Source organism: Schistocerca piceifrons, chromosome X (genome assembly GCF_021461385.2).
Source record: "Schistocerca piceifrons isolate TAMUIC-IGC-003096 chromosome X, iqSchPice1.1, whole genome shotgun sequence".
Lineage (NCBI taxonomy): Eukaryota > Metazoa > Arthropoda > Insecta > Orthoptera > Acrididae > Schistocerca > Schistocerca piceifrons.
The window spans coordinates 340,971,656-340,993,579 of record NC_060149.1 but is presented as its reverse complement, the minus strand read 5'-3'; the positions used below and the strand labels follow the sequence as shown (position 1 = coordinate 340,993,579).

The 21,924-nt window shown below is 44.8% G+C and overlaps 1 protein-coding gene and 1 pseudogene across 7 annotated transcripts in view; one reads left to right on the top strand and one right to left on the bottom strand.

Moving 5' to 3' along the window:
* The window catches only part of LOC124721404 (protein O-linked-mannose beta-1,2-N-acetylglucosaminyltransferase 1-like), a 2,183,308-nt gene that overhangs the window by 1,050,937 nt on the left and 1,110,447 nt on the right, over positions 1-21,924 (top strand). The window lies entirely within an intron of this gene.
* Positions 13,506-14,538, bottom strand: LOC124722343 (annotated as a pseudogene).

Genomic DNA, 21,924 nt, shown 5'->3' with positions numbered 1-21,924 from the left:
ACGGGTCAATATGATCCACAACACTATAATCCTGACCAAAATTATTACGCGTGGCCACCACGTTAATTAACAGTATTACAACACGCCCCCAAAACCAGTTCTCAGACCGCAAGCTGCCACTCCGCCACGTATTTTCGCAGTAGTGGATGCAGTATTTGTTCTCCATTGTTTCACACCACACTGTTCTCTGAAGGGAAAAAAGTGAATCACCGTAAATTCTGTCAATTGTCAGTGAGAAGCAGGTCCAGTTTCCATACTATCGAATAATGACAAGAATTCTCCGTTAAAGCACTGTCATTAGCACGGCTGCAGATACTGTCCCTCGACTCCGTTTTACTACAGCAGTTTGCAGTACAGAGGCACGCGAACAGTTCACAATATTCGTCATTTCGGAAATACTTGGCCCTTAATCCTAAATCCAACGATCGTTCCTTTTCGCAGTTCCAATAAATCGTTCTTTTTACTCATGACAGCACTGCGCGAATTTCCAATTCCCCATAGAAGAGCGCTCCGGTAGCGACTTCTACCACTGTTCGCCAATTGAGTTACAATTAATCATACAGCGCAGATTAAAAAGGGAAAATATGTACATCGGAGTTCCAATAATACAATTTTCTTCTATTATTGACTGTGATTTTTGTTTTGTTTTGTTTCCCAACCTTTTCTACACGTATATTTTGTGAATATTCTGTCTTCGGAATAACATTGACGTACAGAATATCAAAATACAAACATGCCAAGTACGATCGGCGTAATATTTGTACAAACATGTTTTAGATACACAGCTAAATATCTCGAAAACTAAAACAACGTTCTGGGTGGAAAGTTAATGCTAGTGAAGGGGGCATCTGTCTGTACTACAAATGGCCACTATCTACCCAGCCCTCCTTCGTGGGGGGGTTCAACTTCGTATTTTCAAACGGGAGTCCCCTTTCTTATTGCATATTCGGACACTACGCGAAAAATACGGTTTACGCAAACCATTGTTTTCCGTTCGTGACAGATGGCGCTGTAATCGGCAAGTAGCAAGTGTGCCTGTGTTTTGCAATTAAGAAACGGCCCTTTCGATTCTACATTTCATTTGCGATGTTAAAATTATCATTTGTGTTCTAACGGCTATTATTTATGTTCTAAATTTACTTCAGTGTTGCAAATTTGATTGCACGGTACAATATCTTTAGCCATTGCAATGTCTAGTAAGAAACTACGTTTGCTGTGATCCGGAAATAAGGACGTGGAGGTAATAGTTTTCTGTTCCCATTGGGATGCTTCATATCGCCGACTCCCTCTGCCTCTAAACATTGGGTTTCTTGATGTCGCTGAGTGCCCTTGCCTCTTACCAGTGGGGTGCTCGATTTCGGTGAGTGTCCATAGAAGATGCGCCTGTCACTATCACTTCATAGACATTTTACCTTATTACGATGGTTGTGGTTTTCCATTCCCCCGGTACCCGCGTAGCGACCAGATGGAAACACACATCGAAATAAATCACCCTGGTGGCGGGGTTCGATGGCGGCCACCGAATTCAAGCATTCCGATGGTTTGAGGATTTACCGCACTCAGTCCCGTAGGAAACAGAAAACTACGTTACCATATAAGTAGCTTGTTTGCCAGAAATATCAATGTTTAGCCATATTATTTGTACTGTTCAATCACATTTGCAACACTCAAGTAACATTTGAAAATCAATATCAACCGTTACAATACAAAAGGTTTACATTTATAGCTTAAACGAGATGTAGAATCAAATTTGTAGATTCTTAATTGCAAAGACAGGCACGGCTGATACTGTCGATTACAGCGCTGTCTACAACGGATGGGAAACAATGGTGTGAGAAAACCGTACGTACTTTTTGGCGTAGAATCCGAATATGCAATAAAAATGGGGGGTTCACATTTCGAAACACGTAGTTAACACAGGAAGGAGGTGGACAGTTGTAGCACAGACAGATGTTCCCTTTACTAATATCACCTTTTCACCTAGAACATTTTTTCGTACTGTGCATAGTTGTCGGAAGTTAAAACAAACACTGGGTACAAAAGAAGCAAGAGGTAAGCGGCCGTGACGATTTGTCGATTAATTCGCAAAAAAATTATGAAAATTTGGTGTAATCACGTTAGCACACAATTATTTATTGCTGAAATAAAATATTCAGCAGAACGATTTATCATGACATTTCATACAATGTTTCCTCTCTAATTAACCTTCCCCCACATCAATGAAATCTGTTCTAAATTTGTCAGAAGTTGTAGCAACTGCAGATTGTTTGAGGCCTTCAAAGTATAGGCAACATTATAAGTTTGTACTGGCTATACTGGTTTATCCAAAAGCCGTCAAATAAAATAAAAAAGAAAAAAAAACCTTCCTTAAATCCGAGCAGGTCTATACGTTTAAGACAGGGGGAGTGGTTCAGTCGAGGGAAGAAAAAACGCAGGGGCCAACGAGATGCTCGCAGAACCTTACCGTGAGATAATTAGACGAACCCTTATAGGAAACTCAGAAATCCAAAATTCGAGAGTCTGTACGCAGTGTAGTTTAAATGTCTCATTGATGTATACGGTCGTAACTGAATTTGCAGTCTATCATAACTGCAAGGAATAAAATGAATAAAAGTTTCTTTCTTTTTCAGAGAAGATAAAACAGGAGCACGCGGTATTAGCAGAAGTCTTGCTTGGTGCCCCGCAGTGCTAAAGATATAGCAGGCGGAGTAGTTACCCCTGTTGGTGGCTGTCGCAAGGGCGTGTTCCCGTCTCTTGTTTCGTTTCTTTCTGGCAGCGGGGCTGAGACTGAGAGATACGGGGCGTATGTTTAAGCCCGGCCCACCTGTGTCAGCAGTTCTGTAGAGCCGTCACGTATTTTAAGTTTATGCGGCGATGTAGACTTGGGCGCAGCACGGCTCGGGTCGAGCAGCGGTAATAAAAAATAGCAGCACTGCGAGCTGCACGCGGAACCTTCTACTGCCCTACGTAGACGTATCAACACACTGAACAAAAGAGTCGCTCACTTGATCGTTATTTCTTGGACGTGTTGTGAAAATTATCTCTGTTTCTTTGCTGTTTATCGGTGAAAAATGAATTTTGCCTTTACCGTAGTTCATTTATCTCGTACAAAGAGTGGGAGCAGCAGCGTGGAGATCGCACGTATTCCGAAAACAGAGTTAATAATACGCTTTGTAAGCTATGTAATTTACTAAATATTTTATTTACTGAGTACAAGAACACCATCCATTTTGTTAAGCTGCTCAGGCTTTTTAATTTAGCATATGTAATAAGCTCCTCATTAAAATTGTCGCCAACTGCGCAGAAAAACAACGGGTTTTAATTAGGCAAAGGAATAAGAAGGCTGTGAGGATACAGTAGTCACTTCCTCGTGTGAAATAATAGGTTACTATTGAAAATTAAACTTGAAATAGTTTAATGTGACAGTTAATATACCGTAGCAGTGCTAAACAATGCAAACAGCGAACCCCTGAATTCTGTCAACGAGTGCAACGAGCAATTCGCGATTAGCCACGGAGTAAGGTAGAAACTAGCTGCCTGCTTTGCTTATCTTATTGGTAGAAAAATGCTAAATTTGCATTGTACCAGGGTATTATTAGATCAGCAGTAATGCCAGCATTTATCCATATGTAATGCCTGATCTTTCGGACATGTCCGAAAGGACAGATACCACTTTGATCCTGCAGCCACTATGAATCAAGACACGAAGGAATTAATGACATCACCTCCCTCTGGGCATTGATACAAATCATGTGCAAGTTGAAAATTTGTGCCTAACCAGGATTCGAACCCGGGTTTCTTGCTTTTTTTTTTCTTTATCATTTGCCATTGCAATGATAGTGCTGTGAAAATTTTAAGGTATGTGGAAAGTAGTGTCAGAAGATGAGAAATGCTAACAAAGCGTTGCATTTTACTGATTTAAAGAACCACCTGAAAATATTGCCAGCTCAGTATAGTCGCTTGAAACTGGAACTTCAGAGAAAAGCTTACGTACATTGCTTTAGTCGTGTCCTAAATTTACAGTATTTTGATGAATACCCAACTTTTCGCATTAAGGAAAAATTAGGTTTGCATTAGGTTCGAACACAGCCCCTATAATACTGTGCAGTAGCAGCTAACCGACTTTAATAAAATACTAAGTCCCTCAGATTCCTGAATATACCTAAGCCTACAAAAAAAGGAGAAACTAATACCACCGCCACTTTTACCTTAAACTTACGAGGAAGCACCAAAAAAAGCTGCACCACTTCAGGCATTGACCTCTGTCGATAAGACCCCATTAACATCAACCAAACACAGGAAAGGAGGATACAAGGGAGGTATTTTATATTTTTGTATTTATTTTTATTTTTTAAAAAATATCTCCGTCACTCTAGCAGGTTCTCGAAAAAACTGGCAATCGCTTTCAACATCAGTAGGGCAAAAACCCCCGTGGTGGCGATGCATCAGTAGATTATCGATGCACGTCTTCTCGCAGATGTGTCGAATTACCGCTGAGAGGATCGAATCTGTAAAATGGTAGAAGGAACTTACGTTCACTGCTCCTGGCGTGGATGATCCAGCTGCGAGGGGGATTGTGGAAAGCACTCCAGAAAGAGTTCGAGAAATTTTGATGGTACTTAGGGTTCTTGACAGCTGCACAATGTCGGTCGTTAAAGTATTACCAGAAATCGAGGGCTCATTTGTCACCACCACCAAACAGGTAATGGACAGTGTATCGGCTAATCTAAACCACTGAGTAAGTCTTCGCCCGCGCAACGTAGTCCACGTCCGATGATGCTGTCAGGAGTCGTGCGTGCATGCGGTGAGCACCAACATCTGCTGGACCAAACGTCAAAAATCGCTCGCTTCGCCGGCAGACAAGGCAACGTGCACACCGCACGTGGTATATAACGGCAATGCTGCCAGACGTATCTGGTGTAGACGCGACTGGCATACCTGCTTCCCATTAACTGTCACTTACTAGGTGGAATGGATATCCCCAAGAGTAGGGGCATGTTTTGCTTTTTCTTTTTTTTTCAATCGCATTCGGCGGAAGCTGTGATAGCAGTAAGGCATACACTATCTTGGCCTTCGGTAGACGTGGAGGGAGAAGCGCGGTCCGGATGTAACTGTATTCAAGAAAGAAGTAGCTCAAGTAGAAAAGGGGCGCTGGGACGTCTGTCAGCGGCACTGGGGCAACTATCGAGCTCAGAGTAAGGGCCCTCATCAAGAATCTGGTGAGGCAAATCGGTGTACATTGCCACATCTTGACATTCGTGCTTACACAGAGAGAGCTGTTGCTCGATGTTGGGCATGACAAAGATTGAGGCCTCGTTTGCCCTTTGGGAGGGTGAGGGACCCATAGCTGACTTCAAATAACATACCTTCACTTACAAAGGAACCCAATGCGGCAAAAATTCGTCTGGCCATTGACGGCGGGATGGGTAAAGTATGGGCCACGTGGGGGATTCGCGACGTGACATGAACGTTAGCATACTGCGTCCGTTGAAGCATGTCCAGGGTTCGGAGTCGATGGCTTATGATCTGCCCCCGTATCCGACATAATAAGTGCCTACTGTTAAGTGCCACAGATCGCTGCAAGTCGGCTATAAAATCAGTGCCCAGAATGTAACCATGTCGTACACCCGCAGTGCAGCCCACGACCTACAATCAGCGAGTGAGATTTGCGAATGTTAATGACGCTGCCTGAACGAGCGTCTTAGGACTCCACCCAATCCGCTACTTGGACATCGTTGCCGTTGCGCAGGAGACGGACCCGGTCCTCCGCCTAAGTCTTGCAACAAAATGTGTGGCCTGTAAGAGTCGTTCCGATGAGGCACTTGTGGAGGCTGCAGAGTAACGGTTCCATGACGAGAGCGTGCAGGATCGCGGGAAGAGGGCATCCTCGCCGTACCGGTGTTTGTACCAGAATGGGCGGCGGCTGTACAGGATATGAGATGTCGCGCCTCGGAACAGACGCATTGCTATCTCTACGAGGCTGTCTGGAAGTCCCACATTCCACATTACCGCTACCAACCATAAGTGATCAACCTGTAACGCCGGAAATGCATATCCTCCTATTTCCATCTATTGTACTATTATTTTTTTCCTTGTTTTGTTACCTCAAGATATGACATTTCTGTCTCTTTATATATTGTAATTGCTTTACTGTTTGGATATATTTATATTTATGCACTTATGTCGATGTATAATTGGTTTGTTTCGTAAATATTATTTGTATTTTTACGCTGGGTCTTGCCTAGGGAAAAATGCTATCGAACGATTACATCGATAGGTCGTGTGAAGACTCAAAGTGTGTAGGATCTTTGGTAGTGTTAACTCTGCCGCGTGGAGCGCGGGCGGGGCGGTCGGAGTCTGGGGGGAGTAGCGAGTGGAGCAGGTGTGTTGTGTGACGCTCCCGCGGGTTGCCGCGCTTTCGGGGTTTGGCAGCATGTAATTGCGCTCGACTCGCGATGATAGTTTCTGACATGGTGTCGCGGACGGGAAGCATTAGCTGGCGCACATCAAGAGCCCGTTTCGCCTGGTGACCGTGTCGAGAAGAAGGCGCGCCAACATCCAGCTTCTGCAACAGCGACGGCCGACAATGAGTGACTGTCGCCACCTCCTCGACCGACGGCTTCAAACCTTCAATCAACCAACAAGGAAGACTAAAAGCACGTAAAGTTTCAGAACTGTATGGCAGACCTCAGCTTTTCGAATTGTTCCATTTGCCTCGCAAAATTACAGCAACTTAGCATGAACCTTTGTTGCTCATTGTCCCAATTGCATTACCAAGCAGAGTCCCTTCCTTTTCCGGAATGAACCCGAGTGTCATTGAAATTCAAACGCCAGCATTAAAGTAATATTCTATTTCGCTGCTTTAATTTCAAAGTTCAGTTAAAGTCTCAGAGCTGGCTACAATATTCAGATTACACAAGCACGAATTAAGAGTGCGAGCTTTGTTACCGTATTTTAGCTTACCTGTGACTGCAGCTCAGCTTGGTACGTACTACATTTTACTATTGTTAATTGTTCAGAATCATTTAATTCAAGATCAAAGTTAAATCTCTTATTTCTAAATTGCGTAGATTCAAGTAGCTTTTGAAATGATTGTTGAGGTAGTCCAAGACTAACTGTATGTTACTGAATTTCGATGTGCTTCAGAAAGAAAGCTCACTATTAACTTCAGTCACTAAATTAACTTTCGATTTTCCGGTTTTATTAATTCTCTTGCTAAATTAAGTCAGGGTGTAGCGAAATTTATTACTTCTGACAAACTTTCAGTTTTCACACTACACGTGTCAACCTTCAATTGCCACGCTTCTAGTGCTAATTATATGTGTAATAACCTTTCTTTTTCAGTTACTATAGTAATTGTCCTTAGGACTGGCGACCGTGATTTCCCCAAATCTCAAATACCTAATTACCGCTAGTTAATTGTTAACGTAACGGCTGCACATTTACCTTCTTTATTAACTTTACCCCTTTTCAAAATTAATTTCCACCAGTTTCATTAGCACATTTCCTTTCATTTAGATGTAACCCTTTCCTCCCTCTTTACCGACAGGTTAACTTCGGTGACGATTGCTTTTCCAAAACTCCCATTAGGTACACGCGGTTTCATTTTTCACTGTCATTAAGGTCGGTAAGTGAGGGGGAGGTTACAAACCCTATCGAAGGCCTGCCTGAAGTCAAGGGAGGTCAAGACCCCCATCATGCGCCGTGTCCATGCAAGCACGGTCATGAGCAGTATCGACATAACGTAGTCTGAAAGTTGTGATCTCCTCCCAAAGACACCTGGTCGTGGGAGACAACGAAGCGAGCGATTCTTCAGAGGTGTGCTACAAGAAGCTGGTTAAAAATCTTCTTGTCAGAGTTTAGGAGCGAAGGGGGACAATAGTCACTGATGCAGATTCCACCATTGGTTTACGGACAGAAACGAACAACCTTTCGAAGTAGAAAGACGCCAGGAAGCTGAACCACGGGGGACATCAGGACATAGCATATGTTCGTCCAGGCTGGCGTCAGTAACTGGTGGTAGGTCCTGTAGAACTCTAACGAGAGGCCGTTTGGGCCTGGTGACAAGTGAGGCGTGCCAGCCATTATAATTGCAGTGACGTCCTCCTCCATCACGCTTGTCATCAAGTAATTCCATTTGTGTGTCCCGCAGTAGCATGTCATGTACACGGCGAGAGATCACCTCAACCGCGTCCATGGGATGATGATGGTCCACGAACAGTTGTCAGTAGTGAGCATGGACAGCAGGTCTGATCTCACGTTGTTTAGTAATACAACGACCACCAGGCATGGCTACAGCATGGATCAGCACCTGTCGCTGTCGCCGGCGTTCAGCGATGATGTAGTACATCGATGGCCCTTCGTGGTCCATTCTATCTATGCGGCATACACAAACAATCGTCCCTTCGAGGTTCCGCCGGATGAGTGTTGTGATATTTGCCGTCACACTGTTCATTGCTTGCTGACAGGCAGACAAGTGCGGCATTGCTGAACGACAACTCAAAATGCTGCATTATAAGTCTAGTGAGTGCTCCCTCCGGGAGGTGGCCTCTGTGCTGTGCTGTAAGAGCAGGCTTGGCACATAGCAGCTACTAAGAGAGTGCTGTCAAGTAAGCCCTACGCTGCTGGGTGCAAGACGTCCACGTTGCCTCCAGGAGCTGTCGGCATTCAGGCGAATGTAGGACTGACATGGTCAATTTCCAGGGACTTCGCCCACTCCATACCACCTGGCAGCGCAGGGTGACAGGGCATATATGGGCCGTATGGTCGGAAAAGCCAACGGACCATATTTCAGCAGCCCGTGTACCGAAACACAGGAGTGCGAGAAATAGACATGGTCTATGCAGCTGGAGGAGTGGATGGTATAGTGCGTGAAACCCTCTCTATTGCCATGCGCATGCTCCCACGTGTCCACGAGTCATAGGTTGGTTATGATGGTGGAGAGTGCTGTACAAGGGCATAGTGTGGGCCGCGCGGAGTGGCCGTGCGGTTTGAGGCGCTATGTCACGGATTGCGCTGCACCTCCCGCCGGAGGTTCGATTCCTCCCTCGGTCATGGGTGTGTGTGTGTGTGTGTGTGTGTGTGTGTGTGTGTGTGTGTGTGTGTGTGTGTTGTTCTTAGCATAAGTTAGTTTAAGTAGTGTGTAAGTCTAGGGACCGTTGACCTCAGCAGTTTGGTCCCTTAGGAATTCACACACATTTGAACATAGTGTGGCATTTGGTCCTTCGCCGCATGGGTGGAGTTAAAATCCCCACCGAAAACAAAGGCGTCCTGATGTCCAATACAGAGCGGCACGTCCGCATCTGCGGTGAAAGTGGACAGTTCAAGCGACAACCAGTTCCGGAGGGCGTGTGGATTCTGACCTCACGTAGAGTGAGGGCCATATTACTCGCGTCAGGCAGGAAATCGACGTTTTCAGTAATTAAGCCATCATGGAGAAGGACTGCCATGAAACCGCCAATTGGAGACGTGAGTGGTGTATCCTAAGGGGTCGACGAAATTCGTGACGTACACCTCCTGGAGGAGAGCTAAGTCTACATCTGCTGTGTCCAGTGTATCATGAAACATCGTCATGTTATGGCGCGCACGGATGTTACAGACACTGAGCGTAACCAGCCGCTACTTTTGGGTCTCCACGCATGCCAGGAGAGTGACGTCCGCTCCGGGGGGGGGGGGGGGGGCATCTGGTATGGACCAGCTGCACCATCCATCGCAGTATCCATCGGGACACTCCCTTTTATGACACCAGGCGGTAGCGCTGTGTCACCCTCTACCTCGTCCGGGGGGGGGGGGGGGGAGAGAAAAGCATAAGGGTGCTGTGGAGTGTTGTGACTAGGGTTGTGAGAAGGGGGTATATGTGAGGACGGATTTCATCGTTGTGGAGCGGTAGTTGATTAAAATTCCGGCAGGAGACGACGTGGATGTAGTGGCGAAGCAAGTTATCTGGATTGGTGACTAGTGAGTGGGCTTTTGGGTTCTGGGGCTGGATTTTGCGATTAGCGTATTGGATATGAAGTTATTCTTGGAACGAGTTGGGAAAGGTAAGCCGATGTGGAAAGTGAGGTGTAGTGCATGTCTTACCAGGATTTCAAAGGACCTGCAGAATTTAGGTAAGACTTTTCCACCACTCGACCAGGAGATTCAAATGGCGTTGAAAGGTGACATGGAAGAGTTGAAGGGTGGCGTTGGTGGCTAGGTATCCAGTGTCATCAGTATATTACAGGAGGCAGATGGGGGTTGATGATTAGAGAACGTTAGCAGTGTACGAGATGTAAAGGAGGGGTGAACGAGCAGAAGCTTAGGCTTACCTGCAGTGGGCTGAAATAAGCAGAAGCAGGTTTGTTGTTTATGACTTAAGTAGAACAGTGAAGAAGGAAGGATACTATAAAGCATACATAGGTAACTGAGAGATTATAATTTTTTGAGTGCCGTATACAGTCCAAGGCTTCTTGAATATCAAGGGAGATAAATATGGCGGATTTCCATTTATGTAGTTGATGGGAGGTAACGTGGGTATGTTAAAGAAGTTGATCATCGATGGAATAGTTGGTACAAAAGCCCCTTTTTGTGTCAGATATGGCTTTCAAGGTGCAGATAGATTCGTTGGGTAAGGATGGTTTCAAATTTTTTGTAGAAAACTGACGTCTGCATCTACACCTATATCTACATACATACCACGCAAGCCACTTTACGATGCGTAGCGGAGAGTATCCTGTACCATTACTAGTAATTTCGTTTCTGTTCCACTTGCAAATAGACCGAGGGAGAAATGACTATCTATAAGCCTCTGTGAAGCCTATACGTCAATATGTGAGGGTGATTTATCAGGTTGGACAATGTGCTCTGGGTTTCGTCACAGGCTCTGGGATATTCCTTGGGATGGCAGTAGGTAACTGTACCGTGACCAGACGCAGTGCTTCGCTTTTAAGCGAATGTTTGCGTGATGTCTTCAGTTGTTATTGGAATGTTTAGTCCTGTTTGTGGAGTGCTGTGTGACTACTTGAAGTTTGGTGTGAGATGTGAGATAGCAATGCTAGTACGTTCATAAACATTGGGATCGTTCGAAAAATCAAAACTGGGATCATGTGGTGTGAAAATGTGTGTGAAATCTTATGGGACTTAACTGCTAAGGTCATCAGTCCTAAACTTACACACTACTTAACCTAATATCCTAAGGACAAACACACACACCCATGCCCGAGGGAGGACTCGAACCTCCGCCGGGACCAGCCGCACAGTCCATGACCGCTCGGCTAATCCCGCGCGGCGGATCATGTGGGATGGTATGTGTATCTTTCAGACAGGATGAGATGTGGTTGGTTATTGCGAGGTCGTTAGGAAGTGATCTGTTGTTATGTTGGATGAGATATGTGTGAGTGGGTTATTTCTGGAGAGCTATGGAATACGTTCCAATACTTTGTAGAGTTTGCAGGTGTTTTGTTCAATTTAGTGCATATCATGTGCCAATTCCGATTTCCGGCGCATATGCGGGAGGAAGGCCAAGGTCGACAGTGATTATGTATGTCGTAGAATTTCGGTTTCTGTGGGTTAGGAATTCATGAGAAATGGGGTGATTACGACAGGTGTAGAAGGTAGCAATGGTAAGGCCCAAATGTGAGTTTTGGGAGAAATATGGTGGTAATGAGGTGCCCAGTTGGATCATTTAGGAGTGGTTGTGAGGTAGTATTGGCAGTGGTAGTTGGTCCTTGCAATATTTTGGGAGGTGGTCGCTATTTTGGAGCCATCGCTGACATCGATATTCGTATGAGGCTGTTCCAAATGGTTCAAATGGCTCTGAGCACTATGGGACTTAACATCTGAGGTCATCAGTCGCCTAGAACTTAGAACTAATTAAACCTAATTAACCTAAGGACATCACACACATCCATGCCCGAGGCAGGATTCGAACCAGCGACCGCAGCGGTCGCTCGGCTCCAGACTGTAGCGTCTAGATCCGCACGGCCACTCCGGCCGGCTGAGGTTGTTCCAGATGCTTCTACAGGATGCTTCCTGAGGTAAACCAATGCCATATTTTATAAGTGTCTGCGATTCCGAGAATACTTTTACTAAGAAGCGAGGCCCATTAATACTCTAGATACGTAGTGCTTCGTGGAAAGTGATTCGTGGGTTTGACTTCAGTTAACTTACAGCTTCTTCGTCGGCGTAAAGAAGGATAGCCTTTCTTATTACTGCTGTGAACATTTGGGTCGGCGTGGAGGCATTGGTTCTTTTGGCGGAGGGTTCATAAGTGTTGTTACTGTGATGTATATACAAGGCTGCCCCCTGCATATTTCGGCCACCACATTGCCGGGTATGCTTCCGTGTAAGATTGAAAACGAAAAAGTAGGGCTCGTGCAACAGATAATGTTAAGGATTAATTATGTATTGCACGCGACCCATGGTTTTAGTTTTAAATCTTACAAGCATTTTCATAGCTATTAAAAATTGACAATCACAAATTTTTAGGTCTATCTGTATGGGATTAGGAATCTGTACGAGGCTAGGAGGAATTATTTTATACTTTTTGGTACAATTTAAAAATGTGGCACATTAAAAATGATTTTTGTTTAACTAATTATTTCCAATACCGAAAGACTAAGTGACTGCAAAAGTTTTTCTCGTTATGCAGGTATAAACATCTGATTAGTGATATTCCGTTTTCTAGGCGAGTGTAGCGGATTAGTGAGTGTGCACATACTCTGCGACAGGCACATCGTATCACAACTTTGAGCTATTCGCTAATTGGAGGTTACAAGGTCTAATTGAAGCTAATAAGTTATCCTTGTTTCTGTGAAAACTTGAAGTGGGGGGTTTGTGTTTTATTTATTTCATTTTGTTTATTTACTTTTTCCGTTGTAGTCTGTTAGTTATAACTTAAACACAGGCTATATTGATTCTTACACAGACTCATACACAAATTATGCAATATTCATTATTATTGTGTGTGACCTACGACCTGTTTACTTTGAACTGATTTCCTTTGCCTTTGTGGAGACTACCGGTGGAGGCTGTTAGAAGCCAGCTGTATGTGGCGTATCAGCTGTTAGCGGTGTATCTTTTGCTGTCCAGTGGCCTGATCTCGGAATCATTCTGGAGGAGTGACAAGTTTAGCTGTGTCTCGGGGGTCGAAGCGAGTCTAGCGACCCTTTTTAACACCAGTTTGTAAGTATGGCAGTGTAGTAAATTGATCCGGATCCGCCAATAAACGACACCTAGTTAATCTTCGGACGAATGCGTCGCATAATTTGGCCCGAGCGACACATCGTTACTGAGCGCGTCGTAGCGAGTGGCGACTCGTAGCTAAAATTAGTGAGGGTGCTGCTTCAGAAAAAAATTTAGCCATTGATTTAAAAGTGTGTAAAAGCAGACAAGTATGTATAGAAAGAAACATTATTCACAAACTTGATAAAGCCATAAAAGAACAAAATCAAACACTTTTTACCTACTTTATCCTAAATTGTTACAGTTCAAGTTTAATATATTCATTTGAAATCAAACACGTTCTTCTAATTGTAAACTGCGCAGAAAAGACCAATAATTTTCAGCTTGATCCCTTGATGACAACAGATGGAATTTTTCTCTATTGGAAGCACTTCAAGGGAATTTAGTCTTGCCGAATCCATGGTTCTTTTCGGTGTTGAGAAGCAGCATTCTGCTTCTGATGCAGTCATAGGAACTGTCGACCTCTTTTTATCAGTTTCGTAATTTGACTAAGGACACCTTCGAGATCATTTTTCAAGACAAATTTGAGCAGCTCGATTAATCGGCAATATTCGTGAATATCAGATCTACAATAGAACATTTTTAGTTCACTTTCAAGCTTTTCTTTGCCAGTCACTGGATATGTTTCAGTGGTTAGTACTATTTTTCTGTAGCATGTTTGTTCTTAAAACTAGTGAAGCATTTCTTGTTGAATAATTTAGCTGGTAGTAAGCGTTTAGTGGGAGAATATCTGTCCATCACATAAACACATATACAGTCACCTGCCATGAGTGTCTTTGAAGGAAGAACATAGTACGTTGAGTTTTATAATCAAAGATAGCAGTTTTGAAATTTGATATACATTCATCAACATTAAAGATATTAATTTCTCGGGATTGCATTTGGTACTAATTTATATCGACAAGAGGCATAATCTGATAAAGGAGCCCCACCCTAAACTTGAAATTATCATCATTCAGGTATTTCAAAATTCCTACTGTTTCTTCAGTGGCATCGGTTCTGGGCGCTACAGTCTGGAGCCGCGTGACCGCTACGGTCGCAGGTTCGAATCCTGCCTCGGGCATGGATGTGTGTGATGTCCTTAGGTTAGTTAGGTTTAAGTAGTTCTAAGTTCTAGGGGACTGATGACCACAGCTGTTAAGTCCCATAGTGCTCAGAGCCATTTGAACCATTCTTCAGTGGCATGATCTACATTTGATGTTAACTAAATTTCACTAAGCCAGTTTTTTAAAGGTTGGAAATTTTCATGAACCCTCTTTGTAGTGGTATGTTGAATTTCCACCTAGCAGAGAAGGGATGTGGAATATTGACGTCCATATGCTTCTTGAGAGTGGACACACGCTGCAGACATCTTGGGAAGAGTGTTGGAATAGACAGAATGTTAGAGAAAATACTCTTTCATTACGATTAATACTTGCTGCATTCTCATTATTAATTAAGTTTATCTGCACAACATTGAATGAAAAGTGAGTTACTATAAACTGTTTTTATTTCTGACTGATCTTCTTTCTTGCCTTTATCACTTCTGCACCATCAAATGTCTGTGCTGCCACTTTTTGCCCATTTCGTTGAAGGACTATGTCCAAGTGGCCTAAAATAAGTTGTGATATGCCACCTACAATTTGGTGTTCTGGAATAAAGAATTCCCAAAACGGTAAAACACTTCTCCATCCAGCATGTACTGTGTTTGAGTGTGTTCCAGAACATCTGTTGTGTCAGCAGCCAAAGGAAGCTTTCGTAATTTCCGTCCTTATCTCCTCATGGTTTATTGTAGCAGGCAGTCATATCTCTTATTCTGAATGGCCTTTAGAAACACCTTGGAAGACTGCGCTGATTTCTAAGAGAGTCTTCAAATCTTATTCTAATATAGATGCAAAGTTTACTAATCCTCCAAATACTCCTGGGTTTACTGGATCGTCTTTTCCATCATGTTCACGTAAGGGTGTCTCAAAGTTTCCACGAAAGAAAATGCAGTCTTAAGTCTGGGCAAAATATCACGGTTCTTTTTAACCTTTATACTATGCTCATTGATTGACTGTCTGTGTGCCACATTGTGTTCCCCCTTAATACTTATAGTTTGTAAAAGTGACAGTGAAACTATATTATCAACGTTCTTTTATGACTTGGCTTGCGTTTTAGCTTTTTCTTTCATTTTATGTGTATTTCTAAAACCGTCTTTTGTCCATGTGAGACCACCTCCAAATGGCAAACACGGAAAGCAAAACAGTGCATTTTTAACTTCATAGCCGCAAAGACAACTTTTCTGTTGATAGCATTCAGATTTCAAATGGCTCTAAGCACTATGGGACTTAACATCTAAGGTCATCAGTCCCCTAGAACTTAGAACTACTTAAACCTAACTAACCTAAGGACATCACACACATCCATTCCCGACGCAGGATTCGAACCTCCGACCGTAGCAGTCGCACGGTTCCGGACTGAAGCGCCTAGAACCGCTCGGCCACCGCGGCCGGCTCATTCAGATTTCGAGTTACGAATTCATTTCTTGTTGGCGCTTATGCATGGCTGAGATATTGCAATATCAGGTGCTCAATGACCTCTTTTCTTACCGATAACTTTCTCATTGAGAGGCAGCTATGAAAACTTAAGTGGCTGAAGTTCACTTGAAGTCACAGAACTTATTTCTTGGGGATGCAAAGCCACGGCTAAATAAAAGAACCAAAAATGTGAATCAGTCAGTGAGCTGGAAACATGATAATAATGGTACACTCTATCAAATTCAAGAATACAGTACACGTTTTTAAGCACAACACACACGGAGCAAAAAAAAAAAAAAAAAACTACCTTCCATAGCACAACAGGGTCGGGACTGCGTGAGTGACATTGCCCTCTCTCTCCTCATTGCAGTCTCGCGTGCGGCTTCCTATGTGCGCATGCGCACAAGAGCTAAACACAACGCCGCTGGAACTGTGACGTGCACAGTTTCATACAACGATTTTTGTACCTTTTTCATAAACTTAGGGATGGCGACTGACATCAAGCTGAAGGATTACAATAATTATAAAAAATTAAAGAATAATGAATCATTGCTTTAAATGTTATCCATAACATCAATTGCAAATAGGCGGTGCTGCAGTTTCACAAGTCTATACCTAAACCGACTATGTTCGTAGCTCAGAAATATGGTGCGTCATTGACTGTAGACTTGAAGGAACGACTTCACCAGGACTTGAAATTTTATTGGGTAGACCTAAATCAAGATACATAGACGCTGTTGCTTGCGACTGTATGGATCGAGGAGATGCCGGCACGGCAGCTCAGCGTGTTCGGTCAGAGATTCAAATGGTTCAAATGGCTCTGAGCACTATGGGACTCAACTGCTCTGGTCATCAGTCCTCTAGAACTTAGAACTAATTAAACCTAACTAACCTAAGGACATCACACACATCCATGCACGAGGCAGGATTCGAACCTGCGACCGTAGCCTTCCGTAGATACTCACTACAGTAGCACGTGAACATTCGCTCAGCTTCGCCGTTTTCGAGATACTCATTCACATGATCTGCGGAATAAAAATCTGACCTTTGTCAATGTATTTCCCCAACTGTAGCCCATATCTTCGCTAGGGTGATACCCCGTCCGTGTCTGCTCCGCTTACATGCTTTTGCTACCGCGTCACGTGTTCACAACGCACCAGGTGGCATCCAAAGTCGCGGTGGGCAGTGGTCATAATGCAACTTTCCTGGCAGATTAAAACTGTGTGCCGGACCGAGACTCTGACTCGGGACCTTTGCCTATCGCGGGCAAGTGCTCTACCATCTGAGCTACCCAAGCACTACTCACGTCCCGTCCCCACAGCTTCATTTCTGCCAGTACCCCGTCCCCTACCTTCCAAACTTTACAGAAGCTCTCCTGCTAACCTTGCAGAAGTAGCACTCCTGAAAGAAAGGACATTGCGGGGACATGGCTTAGCCACAGCCTGGGGGATGTTTCCAGAACGAGATTTTCACTCTGCAGCGTAGTGTGCGCTGTTATGAAACTGTCCTGGCAGATTAAAACTGTGTGCCGGACCGAGACTCGAACTCGGGGCCTTTGCCTTTCGCGGACAAGTGCTCTACCGTCTAAGCTACCCAAACACCACTCACGCCCCGTCCCCACAGCTTCACTTCTGCCAGTACCTCATCCCATGCCTTCCAAACTTTACGGAAGCTCTCCTGCTAACCTTGCAGAACTAGCACTCCTGTAGAATATCGTCGACGTACTGGTGTGCTGTAAGTGTGAGCGGATGACAACCGAAGTGGCCCTGTTATTAGAAAAAATCACACCACAGACCATCAGTCCTGGTTGTTGGACCTTATGGCGTGCGACAGTCAGGTTGGTATCCCACCGCCGTCAGTGGCAGCTGCAGACACGTCTTTGGCCTGGAATCTTATGGACTGGAGTATAATTGTCATCAGTGATGAGTCCCACTTCAAACTCAGCCCCCATTCCCTTCGTAGATGTGTTTGGAAACGCCCTGGACACCGATGGGGTACCAACCGGACTGTCGCCTGCCATATAGTGCGACAACTTTTCATAGTGGGACTCCTTCGGTTGTCATCCGCGGCACCCTTACAGCACAGCGGTACGTCGACGATATTCTACGCCTTTCGTGGCAAGCCATCCTGGGATAAATTTCAACAATATGATCCCCGCCCACACACGGTGAGTGTTTTTACTGTTTGTCTTCGTGCTTCCTAAACCCTACCTTGGCCAGCGAGGTCACTGAATCTCTCCCCAGTTGAGAAGGTTTGGAGCATAATGGGTAGGGCCCTTCAACTAGCTCGGGATTTTGACGATATAACGGACCAGCTGGATAGAATTTGGCACAATATCCCTCAGAAGGACATCTAACAACTCTGTCAGTCTATTAACAGCGCTCACTGCTTGATCTGACAATTATTCAAAACTTGGAGGAATTAATTATAAAATAAATGGAATCAAACCAATTTTCGCCGGCAATTAGAGACCACCGTAAGCTTGCGCACTCAGAGGAGTGTCATCTCGTGGGAGCGGAGTAATTACCCGAACCCCGAATTCATTAATCCTTGGCCGAACCAGTAGTTTGAAATTTATGCCACGGCTACTTGGCGGCGGTGGGCCACTAGGCCTTCCCTCCATCTCAAAATTTCCCCCACTCCATTTCCCCAAACCTATCAGCTTTGAGGCCTGCCTTCGCTGGCAGGAATAAATCGTAACTGCAACCCTGGTTAGATTAGCCCGGGGGTCATGTTTCTGCTGGCGGACGCATACTGCATTGTGGTGTCCGCGTTAACAGAAGTGACGAAAAGGGTGCTCGCGAGCCTAGTCAGCCATACACTGCGCGGCTCGTGTTACTGCAGCCTTGACAGTCGCTCGTATTGCGGTTGTGAGTTCATAGTTATGCAACCGTTAGCATTCCGATCGGTAGGCGTGATAAAGTTAAGCATGCTTTAGCTACAGGTAATTTGTGCAGCCCATGCCTCGGCTACAGTCATCTCAAAAAAATGGCTCTGAGCACTGTGGGACTTCACATCTGAGGTCATCTGTCCCCTAGAACTTAGAACTACTTAAACCTAACTAACCTAAGGGCATCACACACATCTATGCCCGAGACAGGATTCAAACCTGCGACCGTAGCGGTCGCGCGGTTCCAGGCTGTAGGGCCTAGAACCGCTCGGCCACACCGGCCGGCTACAGTCATCTCATTTCTCTTGGCTACTAATCAGTTCAAGGTAATATTTCGAGGAAGGTACTGATGTCAGCCGCATTTGGGCACTGAGATAATTCAATGACGAAAGCTGAAAATTTATTCTTTTGTAAAGGCCTCGTCACTACTGCTGTATATGCCGAGTTGCCACTGTTGTTACGGTAGGCTGAGTTTGTGAGTTCGTGAAACGGCTTCTGATACGGTACACCGCTAAGACAGTTTCTACCTGCCACTATTACACAGCTATGCCCCGGGGTCAGTTAACAGGATAGGAGAACGAAGTTCTACAACACTCCAACAAATTACTAACAAAGTCACATAAATGAGTTAAAACGTATGCTTATCTTTGTGACTTGTCGAATAGTGAAGTCTGCAGCACTGTAGGTACTATAAAACACAAAATACCCTCAATAGCTAAGTGCAAATAATGATAGGTAAACTTCACAACACATAGCAAACGCAATCTACATCACCTGTCTGTTCACTTCTACGAGTTCACTGAACGACGTTCCCTGTCTAAGCCAGCCCTGGACTATGATCTACAACCGAGTGGGCGAGAGCTGCCCTTCTGTCTTCCGAGTAGGCTTCTGTCCGTTGTCGTCCGGTCATTGGCGGATTGTACTCGGCCGGCAATTGGCCGAGGAGAAGTAGATATCTTCATCCTCAGCTCCGCCCGTGACGCTGGTGGAACTCGCGCAAGTGGCGAGTCTCTATAGCACTGGCACCAGCTCGCATCTTTGCGCCTGTGCTGTTTTTGCCCCGGCTGTGTCTTGTTCGGACGAAACAGCTTGCTTTACTGGGACTCGAACCCAGATTTCCTTCTTGACGCGAGCTGTCGCCTTCACAGCTTCGGCTATCAGAGCACGCTCTCCGTCCGACCCAATTTCTCGACTTTAGCCATTGAATTATTTCAATGCCCAATTGCGGCTGACGTCTGTACCTTCATCGAAATATTGATATTTACGGCCGCCGTATCAGAAAAAAAAAAAAAGGTTCAAATGGCTCTGAGCACTATGGGACTCAACTGCTGAGGTCATTAGTCCCCTAGAACTTAGAACTAGTTAAACCTAACTAACCTAAGGACATCACACACATCCATGCCCGAGGCAGGATTCGAACCTGCGACCGTAGCGGTCTCGCGGTTCCAGACTGCAGCGCCAGAACCGCGCGGCCACTTCGGCCGGCCGTATCAGAAAACAGTGGCATCTGTTCTGTTGGACATCTCCGGCAGAATAGATACCATACATATGTAGTATTTTAAGGTAACACTAAGAGCAATCTCTCTCTAAAGAGGAGCTGGACGAGCTGTTCAGACATTCGTTTGAGGCTCAGTTAGGGGTCTGATTTGTCTTGATCTGCAGCAATAATTTTCATCCCAGGTTTGATTTAATCGTGGTGAGTAGCCGTTTTTCGTTGTAACAGGCTACCTCACAGTTAATTTTGTTTTTGCAACAACATATTCAAATCTTTTACTTGATCTTTCTGTCTTCTGGTTCGTTGAATTTCCCTGTACCTCCTATAAATGGTATTTCAGCTATCAGAAATCCCTGCTAGACGAAGCGGAGTCCTTGGCCGGCCGCGGTCAGGAAAAGGGCAAATTAGCAGGTGAGACCAAGTTTTTCAGCTAACTGGGAATCAGGGGCACACAGCTTCAAATAATTCTTCTGTCTTATCACCACGTTCAGTTAGCAAAAACAACGGCATCTTTGACATAACCAGGTAAATTCAAGAGAGGTAAATATAAGGAGCTATGAGAAAGTTTTCGTTTCGAAGGCCGTACGGTCCAGAATCCGTTTGTCAATCAGGCAAAATCGCTGTGAGTATTGAGGCAATCATCCCACCGATGCACCAGGTTGTAGATACGAGAGTCCTGCTGCGTGAAGGGGTCCGTAAGTGCCTGTTACACATCCTCGTCCAACAGGAATCGTCGACGTTTCAAAGCCTTTTTTAAGGGACTGAAGGCGTTATAATCGCATGGGGAGAGATCAGTACTATAGGGCAGGTGCTCGACTCTCTCTTGAGTTGACGTAGTTTTTACGTTACGACATTTGCGATATGGGGACGTGCGTTATCGCGAAGCAGCCGCAGCCCTGTTTGCAGTTCTCGTTTCAAGCGGTTATTTTCGACAGACACATTCTTCATTCTCCGACGGATGTCTATGGGTGTTTGTCCCGCAGCAGCCAAGATAAGTATAATACGTAGGACGTCCACAAAGTAAGTTCCGTTTCTATTTCTATCCGCGGCAGCACTACGATCGCAGTTCCAAGCCTGCGCGGCAGTTACTCTGACCCAAGGAGAAGACATGTACGCCATTTTCAGATCGCTGCTGCCGACATGTGCTTTGTAGTGCTTCTTTATAATGTCAGCCGTAATTGAAAATGCCGCCGCGTGTGAAATCAGATCTGTTATTCGTTTTCTAAATGCAAAGAAAGTTTAACCAAAGGAACTTCATCTGCAAATCTCCGAGATTTACTGACAAAATGCTATGAGTGATTCAGTGGTTAGAAGATGGGTCAGACTGTTGAATGAAGGACGTGATCAAGTGCACAGTGAAGAACGAAGTGGACGCCCGTTTGTGGTTACTGATGAACTGGTTCACACAGTTGAAGAGAAGATTAAGCACAACCGTAAGTTTACACTTATTGCCCTTGCTATGGAAGTTCCGCAGATCTCATGATCACTAATTCATGAATTTGTTACTGAAAAACTGGAATTTCGAAAACTTTGCTCACATTGGGTACCCAAAATTCTTACCACGAGACCAATCAGTGCACATGGTCACTGCGAGACCATTAAAATATAGCGCCGCGCAATACAGAACAAACGCCGACGATTACTGTGAAAAGGTGTTGTTTTTTTCCACGATAATGCCCGACCTCACAAGGCGAATGTGACCAAACAGCTCTTACGGGAATTTCACTGGGACGTGTTTGATCATCCTCCATACAGCCCCGCGCGACCGCTACAGTCGCAGGTTCGAATCCTGCCTCGGGCACGGATTTGTGTTACGTCCT